Source organism: Octopus bimaculoides, chromosome 2, assembly GCF_046866305.1.
Source record: "Octopus bimaculoides isolate indiv1 chromosome 2, ASM4686630v1, whole genome shotgun sequence".
Lineage (NCBI taxonomy): Eukaryota > Metazoa > Mollusca > Cephalopoda > Octopoda > Octopodidae > Octopus > Octopus bimaculoides.
In genome coordinates, this window is record NC_142929.1 from 143,263,534 (window position 1) to 143,276,811 (window position 13,278).

The following is a 13,278-nucleotide window of genomic DNA, read 5'->3' on the forward strand; positions in this document are numbered from 1 at the left end:
GTCTTCAGCTCTGGTGTTGAGTGTGTTTTTTACTTTTTTTCTTTAGCCTGTTGTTCTTTCGTTTCTTCGATGCAGTGTCAACAAATGTTAGCGGGCGAATGACCACCCTGCCAAGTTTCCCTTTAAATACTCGCCAGTAGTCTCCAGCAGCTAGCGATAGGTAACTGTCACGTGGCACAATCTCAGCTTCAAGTGACAATGGGGGAGCAGGGCACCTAGTTTTGGCCCACGCCCTCTGTAGACCCAACTTCCAAAAGAGTCGTGTTAGTTTCACTTCCAGCACCCAGAACCGACTAGCTGTCCGGTGGTACAAGCCTTCGAGTATTTCTTCCCTCCGCTTGCGCTATCGACGTCACTTCAATATTATTATTGTGTAACTTTATTTAGTCTCCGAGTTTGCAGAATCTTCAGCATGCCGGAGAAAATCTTTTGCAACATTTCAAATTTTCTTTTGCTATCTCAGTTCAAATCCGCCGAGGTCGACTTTGCCCATTATGTTTTCTGGATCGATGGAATAAATACCGGTTACACACTGGGATTGATGTAATCGACTAGCTCCTCTACCAGAACTCAGGCCTTGTACACATATTACAATGGATTATTGTGTAATTTTATGAACACACATAACTCTATTTCTTTATGCTTTCATAATATTGGGCGACAAAAATAGTTGGTTACCCACGATCTGGAGCAGTCGTGGGGTTAAAATATTCAGGTAACTCCTCAATGGGATCTTATCTGAAACAACCATCATTACAGTTTCCTGGTAGATACTCAAGCATGACCAATTGAAAGTAAAGATATTATCTAACCAACACATTCTTGCTCAACCCTATGTATGCGTTTGAATCTTAGGTAGGTAAGGGCCTCTTCGAAACAATATACTGTATTGTACACCCGAACCTTGTACAGCCTAAAAAAATACTTTCACATTTTCTGGAAGGTGTGGGTTGGAATCATAAACATTTGTGAAGGAAACTGTAAGAATTTAAATAAACTGATGGAAGTAGTTTTGAGACGGAGATCAAATGAGTGACATTGATTTGTTTACAAGTAAAACATCGAAATTGCAGACAATAGTTAGTTGCGAGGTTTCTTTCGTGAAGTGTTTTCTTAATTTAAATCAGCAAACAGATGTGTCAGAACACATTCCTGCAGCAGACCATTGTGAATATGAATTCATTTCAGCGCTGACAGTCTACGTTTGTGTAGCATTTACTTTTTCTTGACACATACAGTTTCATGATATAACGCGCCAGAAATTTGGTATGAATTTACATCATAGAATATTGCCTTACATTCTTTAAACAATATAGTATTATTCATGTATTTATTGAAAAGCAATTATCAAAAATTCTATTAATTCTCAGTATTGCTAAGTTATATTCATGATCAAAAATATCTGGTAAAAAAAAAATAGTGCTCGTTTTCTCTAGAAATCTATTCGTTCTTCACTTGGCATAATGTTGCAGATTTGAGTGAATTCTGAAGTATCAAGAAATATTCAAGGGAAGTAAGGAATGAGACACCATATACATTTGCGCATAAATATACTAAATATAGTAAAATATTATTTAACATACTCGAATGTATTTATATATTTTATAAATGACTGTGTGCATACAATTTTATTGTAACAAACATTCTCCATGTTTATTCAAATTAATATGCGCATTAGTTTATGAATTGGAAAAATCTATATTGAACGGCAATATATTTAGAATATATCATAACCAATAATTCTTCCAAGTGAAGGAAACTCCCACTTCTACCGGTTTAACGATTTCTATATTATTTCCTATGTTGTTAACCTACTGAATGTCGGCATATATGAGTTAGTAATATAGAATGCACAGTAACACAGTGTTACGATGACACTAAAACGTACGAGGAAGATTGAAAACACTTGTATAGTTAAGACGGAATCTCAGTTAAAATTAGACCAAGGAAACAAAGGATTAAGACGGAAAAACAAAGCGGAAACACGTTTTAAAATGTTCCTTCTGATTCAGATATATTTACTGTAAGCATGCGTGCATCATGCAACGCTAGTTTTGAAATCTATGTAGCGCTGATTTCAATGTTGCACACATGTGATTACCTGCCGCTTGCAGATGAATAAAATATTTCTTTAGGCATATTCCTGAGTGGACTGAGTTATTGTTGAGGGAAAGTACAGCTCTAAGCAAAAGCATTCAGTAACTTAGGTAAAATTTCTGATTTCTCGTAGCTCTCCCGTTAGCCATACCTCATCACACACACAAATAAACACTCGCACAAAAACTTATATATATTACACACACACACATACATATATATATATGTACATACATACATATATATGTGTGTGTGTATATGTGTGCGTATATATGTATGTTTGTATATGTGCATGTATATATAATTTATACAGAGAGAGGGAGAGAGAGAAGCATTGATTGAAGAGAGTAAAAAAAGAAACGAGCGGTTGAAAACATCTACATTAATATATAAATATGAATGTTTTACTGACGTTAAAACACAATTCAGAAACTTGCGTCGTAAATCAAATGAATAATAAACTCATTTGAATAAATTATGGTCCTGAACTTTAGAGATCATAACTACAAGTATACACACTCATAGCCCCACACGCATAAGCAAACGTACAGTTCTGTCTCTATGTCTCTTTTCTGTGCGTTTACCAATATCTCATTGTGTATCTTCAACTACTGTTCTATTATCAGTTTAGTGTTAGGCATTGTGGTATTAGTTTGTAGAAAAATCCTTTATTTGTACGTATTTGCATCGTAATTTTTCATTCCGTTGTTCACATGACATTTTGAAATTATTTAGATTTTACTTTCTTCTAAGTATGGAGTGCAACATACACTTACTAATCATAAGTGCTTCCATATAGTTCTACATCAGCTGACAAACGCAGAAATACGTACAAATACGAGTACATAAGTATTGGTCATCGAGAGAGGTTGTACTTCATAATAAATAGGGAAGGTATACAGATGGTGGTCTGGAGAAAGTGCATGAATATGAATATGTGTGTGTGTGTGTGGAGGTGCAATGGCACAGTGATTGGGGCAGCGGCTCGTGGTTTCGATTGCCAGACCGGCCATTGTGAGTGCTTATTTAGCGAAAATACCTAAAGTTCCGTGAGGTTCGGGCAGGGTGTGGTGGCGAACCCCGCTGTACTCTTTCAACACAACTTTCTCTCACTGATTGTTTCTGTCGTACCTGTATTTCAAAGGGCCAGCCTTATCACACTCTGTGACACGCCGAATCTCCCTGAGAACTGTATTAAGGGCACACCTATCTGTGGAGCGCTCAGCCACTTATACGATAACTTAACGAGCAGACAATTCCGTTGATCGGATCAACTGGAACCTTCGTCGTCGCAACCGACGGAATGCCACGATATATATGTGTTTGTGTATGTATCTCTCTCTATATATTTTTCTCTTTTTATCTCTCCTCTCTCTTTCTCTCTCTTTCTGTATATTTGTGTATGCTATATAGAGAACTTCTGAATGGAAGGAGACTCCGGCAGAATCCAAGGCTGCGATTTAAGGACTGTTTGAAGTCCTCATTAAAGGCCTGTGATATGCAGGACCCTGACTGGAAGAACAATGCCTGTCATTGCCATAGATGGAGGAAGCAGGTTTAGGAGGGGATCGACACGTTTGAGAGAGCAGGTATCCATCATGAAGAACTTAATCGAGCTGCGCAAAAGTGCACGGCTCGAATAGTGAATGGGGAAAGCTTGGTCTGAAATGTTTGCAGTCGTGTATGCTTGTCAAGAGCAGGGCTCATTAGCAACCAACGGAGGCGCAAATGCAAAATATAAGTTAGTCCTAGAGAGCACAATGTTCCCGAAGGTCGGCAATGGTCTTCCTCGGTTACGAGTGGACGGCTATGATCAACATAATGTATGTATGTATGTATGTATGTATGTATGTATGTATGTATGTATGTATGTATGTACACGCATTTCATTTGAGTTCGACACGTCACAGCTGTTTTCTCACCAGAAATGCCGTGTCACCAAAACAGTTTGATTGTATCAGTATCCAATTTCAAAAATAAGAACTGACATCGATTTCATGAACTTGAATCTTCTTGTATGATACCATCGGCTTCTGCACAGTAACCTCTGACCCATAGAGAAGCATTCTCTTATGCAATATTTTCGGTAATATTTCTGTACAAGCGCAGTGCGGCAACTGCCCCACGGATCTGGTATCTATCACGCATTATTTCTCCTCAGACAATCTTCACCCAATAGTTTTCTATTCTCACTACTAAATGTAAAGTGTACAAATTCTATGCTCCCGAACTAGTCATATCTGTTAATCCGTCTTACATCAGTTCTACTCGTCTCAGCATTTCGAACATAACATTTCGAGTTACAATCCAAATTATTCGTTCCACCACTGCTGCAAAACGCGTTTTTTCTGCCTATCAAAATGTTGTCGTATTAGGGTACACATTCTATGCCATCATTAAATGGAGAACGAAACTGCGGGAAGTCTTATATGTGAAATCTAATATTCAACTGTTAATCTTAAATAAATGCGTATCCATTACATTCATCGTTCAAATCATACCTATCTCAGTTTTACATTATAGAATTCTGCGGTCGTCAAAATAAAGTATCTTTCATATAATAGGATTGATAGAGGGAATTGATTATTCATTAGTCATTGAAGAAATGCTTCATTTTCATTACAATAGAGCGCTAAATATTGCTATTATCGACATCGAAATATTATCAATTTAACCCATTCTCCTTTCCAATCTGCCAGAACCATTGCAAAGGAATACCTCGCTATTATCCCAATTAAAATAATATTGTATAGAAATATAATTTGATGGTGGAGTTAAATCGGATTTTATTGCCACTTATTGCTATAATATAGTGATTTAAGAATTATGACTGCATATCTTCTGAAACGGTGAATGGCAAACTTTGTGGAAAACTATAGATATATATATATTTGCCTGATATATAAAAATGACCGTGCAAATCCAATCAGAGTGATGAGAAGTGTCTAGTTCACTGCTCAGAGACCCAAACATAAATAAATCACACATTGCCATAATTGAATCTATGGAATAACAACAATAACAAAAACAACAACAACAACAACAACAACAACAATAATAATAATAATAATGAACCTCCTTAAATCCATGCCTTCGGCAACATCAAATTTCTTATCAGATAGATGACAATGAACGCAACGTTGTTTGAATGGTAGAATAGTTTTAATGACCATCTATAGCACTATATAAACAAGCTTCAAAGAAAATTCGCTGAATTATATTTCAAATCCACAGCTCGATTTCAACAGGAAGATAATTATCTCTATAAAATCCTAATAATAATCGCTGAGTGATATTTGTAATGCCACTATTTATCTAAAGATTCTTAGAATGATTTCCCCTATTAAGTCAATTGATAAATACCGAAAATGTCACAGCCAATTTCACATGCGTACACACATCTGCACCGCTTGCCGTAGTAAAGCGGAGTAATATGATATTTCATGCGGAATACATAACGTGCCAAGTGGAAATGCTAAAGCATCTCCATACAGATCTTAGTAAAGATACGTTGAGCTTCTTCAATATATATCTAACAAAATAAGCCTTCTGTTTTCACAGGTAAATTGAAACATGATTTATTATAAACAGTAATCAAAGCCACACTGGCAGAGTGGATGCGAACTCTCACAGACACAGATGCAAACAACTGTATACATTCACATGCTAAAGCACGTTAGATAATATGGATTTTCTTCTAGCTCTTTCATTCATTGAACTACGGCCATTCTAGGGCAGTGTCTTGATGAATTTTAACCGAGCAAATCAATCCCAATCCTATTTCTGTGAAGCTTAGACCATAGCCCTATCAGCCATATAGGTTGTACCGCTAAATTATGGGGACGTAATCACACCTACCTTGGTTGTGAAGTGGCAGTGGTGGTGATGATGATGGGACAAACATAGACACAAAGATACAGACTCATATCCACCTCCGGTCACGTGCTTTTCCTGAACTTTTTCTTTCTCTAGGCCTTCCCTTTCTCCTCTTTCTGACGAACAGCTATGCTCGAAACGTAAAAACCACACTCTTTTCCTAACTTTCACTGAGCCCCAAACTAACGCGTTCCATTTGTACGTCTTTGCTCTTATGTGATTCTTTATTTTGAATGTTCGATTTTTAATGATCAGTATTTAATGCACGATTACACTACATACATACACACACATATATATATATATATATATATATATATATATATATATATATATATATATATATATACAATACAGTGTACATTTAAACACATAAGAGGAATCCACTCAAGGTATTCCTCACGCTAGTAAGAACAGCTAGGTTCCAAAACCACAAATTAGGGGTAAAATCCGAAAGGAACGAAATGAAAAAAATTAAAACTTTTACCATCTAGTTTCCTGGACCAATTGGTTTCTGGTTTTAGTTTAGCAAATAAAATAATTTGCTAGGTGAAATCGTCATCAACAGGTACAACTCAGATTAAATATATAAATACCAGGCAAGCAATTAAATTTCTCTTGTTTATATATCCTAAATTTTTCCAAATCTACTGCGCAGGCGCAGCTCCTCGTCGGTAATAGAAATGCCAACTTTTAAAAATTCGAAAATTATCCAAAAACTTACAATACTTAATTATATCGAAGAGAAATGGAAATTAAAAGAAATTTTCAATTTGTTTATTGCCCATGATGAGTTGCGCCTGCGGAGTACATTTGAAAAAATCTTATCGAAGGAAAATGGAAATTAATAGTAATTTTCATTTTTTTTTATTGCGGACGAGGAGCTACGCCTGCGCAGTAGATTTGAAAAAATTAGGATGTATAAATAAGAATAATGTATAATTGATTGGCTCGTGTCTATATGTTTAATCTTGGGTGTACCTGTTGATGACGATTTCAACTAGCAAATTATTTTATTTGCCAAACTAAAATCAGAAACCAATTGGTCCAGGAACCTAGATGGTAAGAGTATTAATTTTTTTCATTTCGTTCCTTTCGGGATTTTGTCCCTAATTTGTAGTTTTGGAACTTAGCTGTCCTTTCTAGCGTGAGGAATGCCATGAGTGGATTCTTCTTACGTGTTTAAATGTACACTGTATTTTTATGTGTAATACATAGACTGTGGGCTAAATTTTCACACGCTGGGCCACTGGAAGTGAAACTTGCTATTAATTTCCATTTCCCTTCGATATGATTAAGTATATATATATATGTGTGTGTGTGTGTGTGTGTGTGTGTGTGTGTGTTTGTATGTATGTATGTATATATATATATATATATATATATATATATATATATATATATATATATATATATATATATATATATATATATATTTATATACCACACACAGAGTTTACATGTGTGTGGTATTTATATATATATATATATATATATATATATATATATATATATATATATATATATATATATATATATCACACACAGAGTTTACATGTGTATAAGTAAATATATAGATAAATAAATAAAGGTAGGCAGCTGAAAAGATAGATAGAATTCTGCACATATGTCTATTTTAGAATTTGCGTTTGTTTCATATTCGAAGTGACACTTGTGCTGTTTTCTGTTTTCTTTATGTCTAACAGAAATTTACTTAACAAGTCAATGAACCGCTTGTCTCTGAGAGAATCTATTTGCTAACTGGTTTCGTCCGCTTGGAATTCAATTAATGTGCCAGCAACATTGCTTCAAATAATATACATTTTACCATTATGACAAAACAATATAGAATGGAAATATTGTTTCATAATTTTGTAAGTAGTGTATGTGAACTAACTTACAGGATATCATCTGCCTCTGTACAGCAGCCTCTGACCCATAAAGAAGCATTCTCTTATGCAATATTTTCGGTAATACTTAATACTTTAGTACAAGCGCAGTGCGGCGACTGCCCCACGGATCTGGTATCTATCACGCATTACTTTTCTTCAAACAATCTTCTCCCAATAATTTTCTATTCTCACTACTAAATATGAGGTGTACACATTTTCTGCCTCCGAACTAATCACTTCTGTTAATCCGTCTTACCTCAATTCTACTCGAGTCAGAATTTCAAACATAACATTTCGGGTTACAATCCAAATTATTCGTTCCACCACTGCTGCAAAACGCGTTTCTTCTGTCTATCACTGACACATTTTTGTATTTTTAACGCTGTTTGTCTATAGGAGATATTTTTTGAGACGATTGCTTAAGTTTTAAGGATTTCAACTGTATATCTGCGTTCGATATGGTATACGGAATGTTAATTTGATATTGCTTCCATGGCATATATCTATTCATGGATGAGCATATATAAAAATATTTATATACAGGTAAACGTTAGAGGCGTTTAAAGCCTCTAAGGGATTCATATACCCCGACGCACTTCTAGTAATTACCTCAGTAGGTATATTCCTTGATAAAAGGTATACAGCAGCAGGTACGGCAGGAGGTAATTTTGCGGATAACCGTAGTTTAATTGATATAGACGAGATGAAAATGGAGGAAAAATAACAAACGGAAGTGTGTTCTTGCGCTAGTAAGCCATTATTTAATTAGTAAACTAAGGTGTCACCTTTATTTACTAATTAAATAATAGCTTACTATCACAAAAGACACACTTCTGTTTGTTATTTTTCCTCCCTTTTCTCCTTGTCTATATATATATATATATATATATATATATATATATATATAACAAGCAAAACAGCTAGTTCTAAAATCTCTCTTAGATATCAACGCAGTAGCTCTACCGGGAGGTACTGTTCGTAGCAACTTCAGCATGGCTGTTCTGTTCGACCGGACTTTACTGCGATTTTCCAAACACAAGAGGACATCTTTTCTACCTGCAGAGCAGCATCCAATATATTGCGAGCAGGGAAACGAACTCCTACCAACTTCGAGTGACGGGACCAGAAGACAAGCCTGGTTTCGCGTTATTTCTGCCTCTCTACAGTACTGGATACCTCGTCTGCTACAGATGGCAGTAGCTCGCTTCTGCTTGCAGGATATATAATTTCAAGCGACACATAGTCAGTGATCTTGCAAGAAGCACAACAAATCTAGTTCTAAAATCTAAGAGATGAATGCAATACTTGTACTAATAAGTAATGTTCGTAGCCATCTCAAGCAGACGAAGTTTCCACTACTGAAGAGAGGAAGAAATAGCCTGAAACCATGCTCTTCTGCTGGTCCCGTCACTACAATTTGGTAGGGATTCTGTTGTCTTTACCAGACGAGGTATCCAGTACTGAATAGAGGCAGAAATAAACCGCAACCAGGCTGGTCTACTGGTCCCGTCGCTAGCAATTTTATCGGATGCAGCTGTGCATCGTTAAACAGCTAGAGATGTCCCCTAAGGGTTAAGAAATTGCAGTTAAATCCGATCGAAAGAAACAGCTATGTTGAAGTGGCTACGGACTTTCTTTATAGACATATATATGTTCTTTCACTAGTTTTGGTCATTAGACTGCGTCCATGCTGAGCAGCGCCTTTATATATATTTGTATCGTCTATCTGGATGTTTTTTTGTCCCTTTCTTGTAACACCTAACTGTCTGGATGTTTTGCGTTCTTGTCCAATTTTGTATTATATATACATATATATATATATATATATATATATATATATATATATATATATATATATATATATATATATATATATATATATATATATATATATATATATATATATAAGGATACTGGAGAGAAACGGATACATAAATGATATGCACCAGGTAGGGTTGATTTAATTTTTAGTTGTCACCTATGGTCGAAAAAATACCCAGGAAAAATATTCAGGTTATGCTCACACAGAAAACGACCCCTACGAGTATTTAACGCCTAGGGGCTGGTCGAATGTATGCGTTGTGTTCATCATAAGTTGTTTGGTATTCTCTAGGCTGTCTAACGTGTCGTGACGCCTTATGGTGTATTATCAGCAAATGAATGATAACAGACGATGGATAAATGTCATTCATGAACTGACATTTATCCATTGTCTGTTATTATTCATTTGTGTATGCGTGTGTGTGTGTGTGTGTGTGTGTGTGTGTGGGTGTGTGTGTGCGTGTGTGTGCTTGTATTAACTTGCTGAAAAGAGTGACGTAACAACATACCGAAAAATCTTACAGTACACAGGACATATTACAACTTAAAAATTGTTATTTATAATATTGAACTGGCGTAACGGTAGGAATTTTTTACATATATTTTCTAAAACCTGCTAGAGATTTTCAACTGACCAGGAATAATATTTTAGAATTAGTAAATGGTTCCAAGTAAGATATAAAATGTTACATGCCGATGTGATACATTTAAATTCATCTAATGTGAAATTTATCAAATTTTGCAGAAATTTCATACACATGACCTTATTCAACTCGTTGTCTCTTGTAAGCTTTAACTCAATTAATTTTGAGACATTTGACATATTTGTGATCATAGCGATCCGCATGACATACTGCGGATACTCTCGGTCTTGGAGTCTTGACTTTACACGGTATAAGACGGATATTGAAATTCATCAATGTCATTGTGGCGAAGAGGTTATCGATATGTGTTACCAATAGATTCTGAAGTAAATTTCTCAATAATCCGTTTTGAAATTGAATGAAGTTTTCTCCGGTATATTACTAATTATGAAACGAAAGATTTTGCTCACTCAGCGGGCAATTAATTTCGAGCTGTCAGAAGAATGTAAGAAAAGCATTGAAGCTCATTTCGACATTGCTGCTTATTGTTCCAGCAAGATTTGTTGTCAATGGTGCATCTGTTGGAACAACATGCCGGGAACCGAGCCAAATATTCCTTCACGCTATTTCCCGTCCAGAACGCAATGTTCGCTTTGAAAGAGTCAATATCCTTACATTCACTAACTACATTCTTATTATTTCCTTGAAGTGAAAAATTCTTGCTCATTCAAGGGAGTAAATACGTATAAGTATGGCAAAATTTCTACAGACTCGGGGAATTAAACAAGGAAAAGTGGTCAAAACTACGAGATAACAAAGAAAGAAACTACTGATCTTTCTATGCTATACAATAGCTCTATGCAAACAATTGATAGTTGTTTCTGTTCTGCCTGCTATACTATCATATTTATTACCCACCAACTCATCGAAATAGGATAATGCATCACAGACTTCGTCATATCTATATGACCAAAATATATTGTTGATTACCAATAAACAGAACCTTAATAATTAGACCATGCGGGGAAAACTTATTAATACAAGAGTAACATGATTATCAGAAACGGGATGTTTACAGTAATGAAGGTGCAAGCGTAACTTATAAGAGGATTTTTTATTCTTTTCTACTCAAGGCACATGGCCTGAAATTTGGGGGGAGGGGGCCAGTCGATACTCCATCGGGACTTCTCAGAAGTAATCAACAATTACATTCTCCTGTTGGAATCTAACGCATGACCAACCGATAATATGGTTATTATCCAACCATCTCTCACGTGGTTTAATCCGATTCTACTTTCGGTTGGCTTGGCTTGAAGAATCTATTTTTCGATACTTTTCTGCAGCATTCTAGTCATATATCTATGGTTCTGGAACTATGAACCTTCAAATTGGAGAGCTATTGAGATTGAGATATTCCCTGATCCCCAAACTACGGACCCCGTTGACTAAGGTTATTCAAGAGAACCTTCAACACTGCTTCTCCCGCTTGCATTCGCTATATATTAGGTGCATTGGGGCAATACAGAAAAAGGAACATTACTGGGCAGTAATTGTTCTTTTAATAGAAACACAAATATTGTTTCAAATGCAATGAGACCAAATTAGTAACGAGCCAACGCCACAATAATTCACATATTATTACATTAACATTGCAAAATATATTATTCTGCTATCAACTAGTAATTACATTTACAGATAAAAATATTTTATAGTAAAGAGCAGATATGAAACACACAGACATAATTGTGTGTGTGTCAACTTCACACATCAAAAGGCACATCGTCAAGAAAGCAGTCGCTTATTCATATTATGAAAGCGTAGTTCAACTATACATTTATGTTTTATGATGTAATTAAACGTTGAGAAAACACATATAATAGAGATAAGGGTGTAGATATTATGTTTTACGAAAGAATAGTGGGTAAAAACATACAATTATAGAGATTATAAATATCGGAAGTATTAATGAATACTAACATATCAATAATAATTAAAACTATCACATTTCAGAGATTGCCCGTTATTATAATCATCAACACCCTCATCACCAAACATAATCAATTTGATAGTGATATTAATAACAAGAAGAAGAAGAAGAAGAAAAAGAAGAAGAAGAAGAAGAAGAAGAAGAAGAAGAAGAAGAAGAAGAAGAAGAAGAAGAAGAAGAAGAAGAAGAAGAAGAAGAAGAAGAAGAAGAAGAAGAAGAAGAAGAAGAAGAAGAAGAAGAAGAAGAAGAAGATATACACGTATACGTATATATATGTAGAAAGATATCCACAGCTGTTTCTGCTGTTTCTTTGATATCACCATCATTATGCTAAAAATATGTCATATTTGGTAATAAAACCGATTTGAATAATGGAGCTTCATCAGACTGGAAAATAAATAAATAAATAAAAAACAAATAAATAAATAAAAAAGTATAGACAAGAAAAGAAGAATCAAATAATGTTGCCTATGTATCTCCCTAGGATAATATTAAGTAAATGAGTAAATATATAAAGGGGTATTCCGTTGGATAGCCCCATGTACGGTTGCATAGAGGGAATACATAAACAAAAAATAATAATAATAATGATAATAATAATAACAATAAGAAGAAGAAGAATAATGTATTAGTTTAACGCTCGGGCAGTGAGAAAGTCTGTTACGTCTCGAGCCTACGCTCTTGGACAGAAAAGAACACATAAATAAACAAGGAGAGAAAATAGAAAAAGGGTTAGTGGCTAGTGTAATATAAATAAAATGGATTGTTTGAATTCAACAAAATCAATTTATTTGCATACCTGACGATTACGTAATGCCTACGATCGTTTTAGTAATCACCTTCATTTATTTTGCAATTAACAATTGCATTATGAGTTCAGAAACCAGAATTCTCTTCAGGGCTACAAAATCGACATAATTGTCTTTACATCTTAATAGATTGAGTGTTCATTATAGACTAAGATAGCAGCATGCGTTCTTTGTGTGTGCGTGTGTGTGTGTGTGTGTGTGTGTGTGTGTGT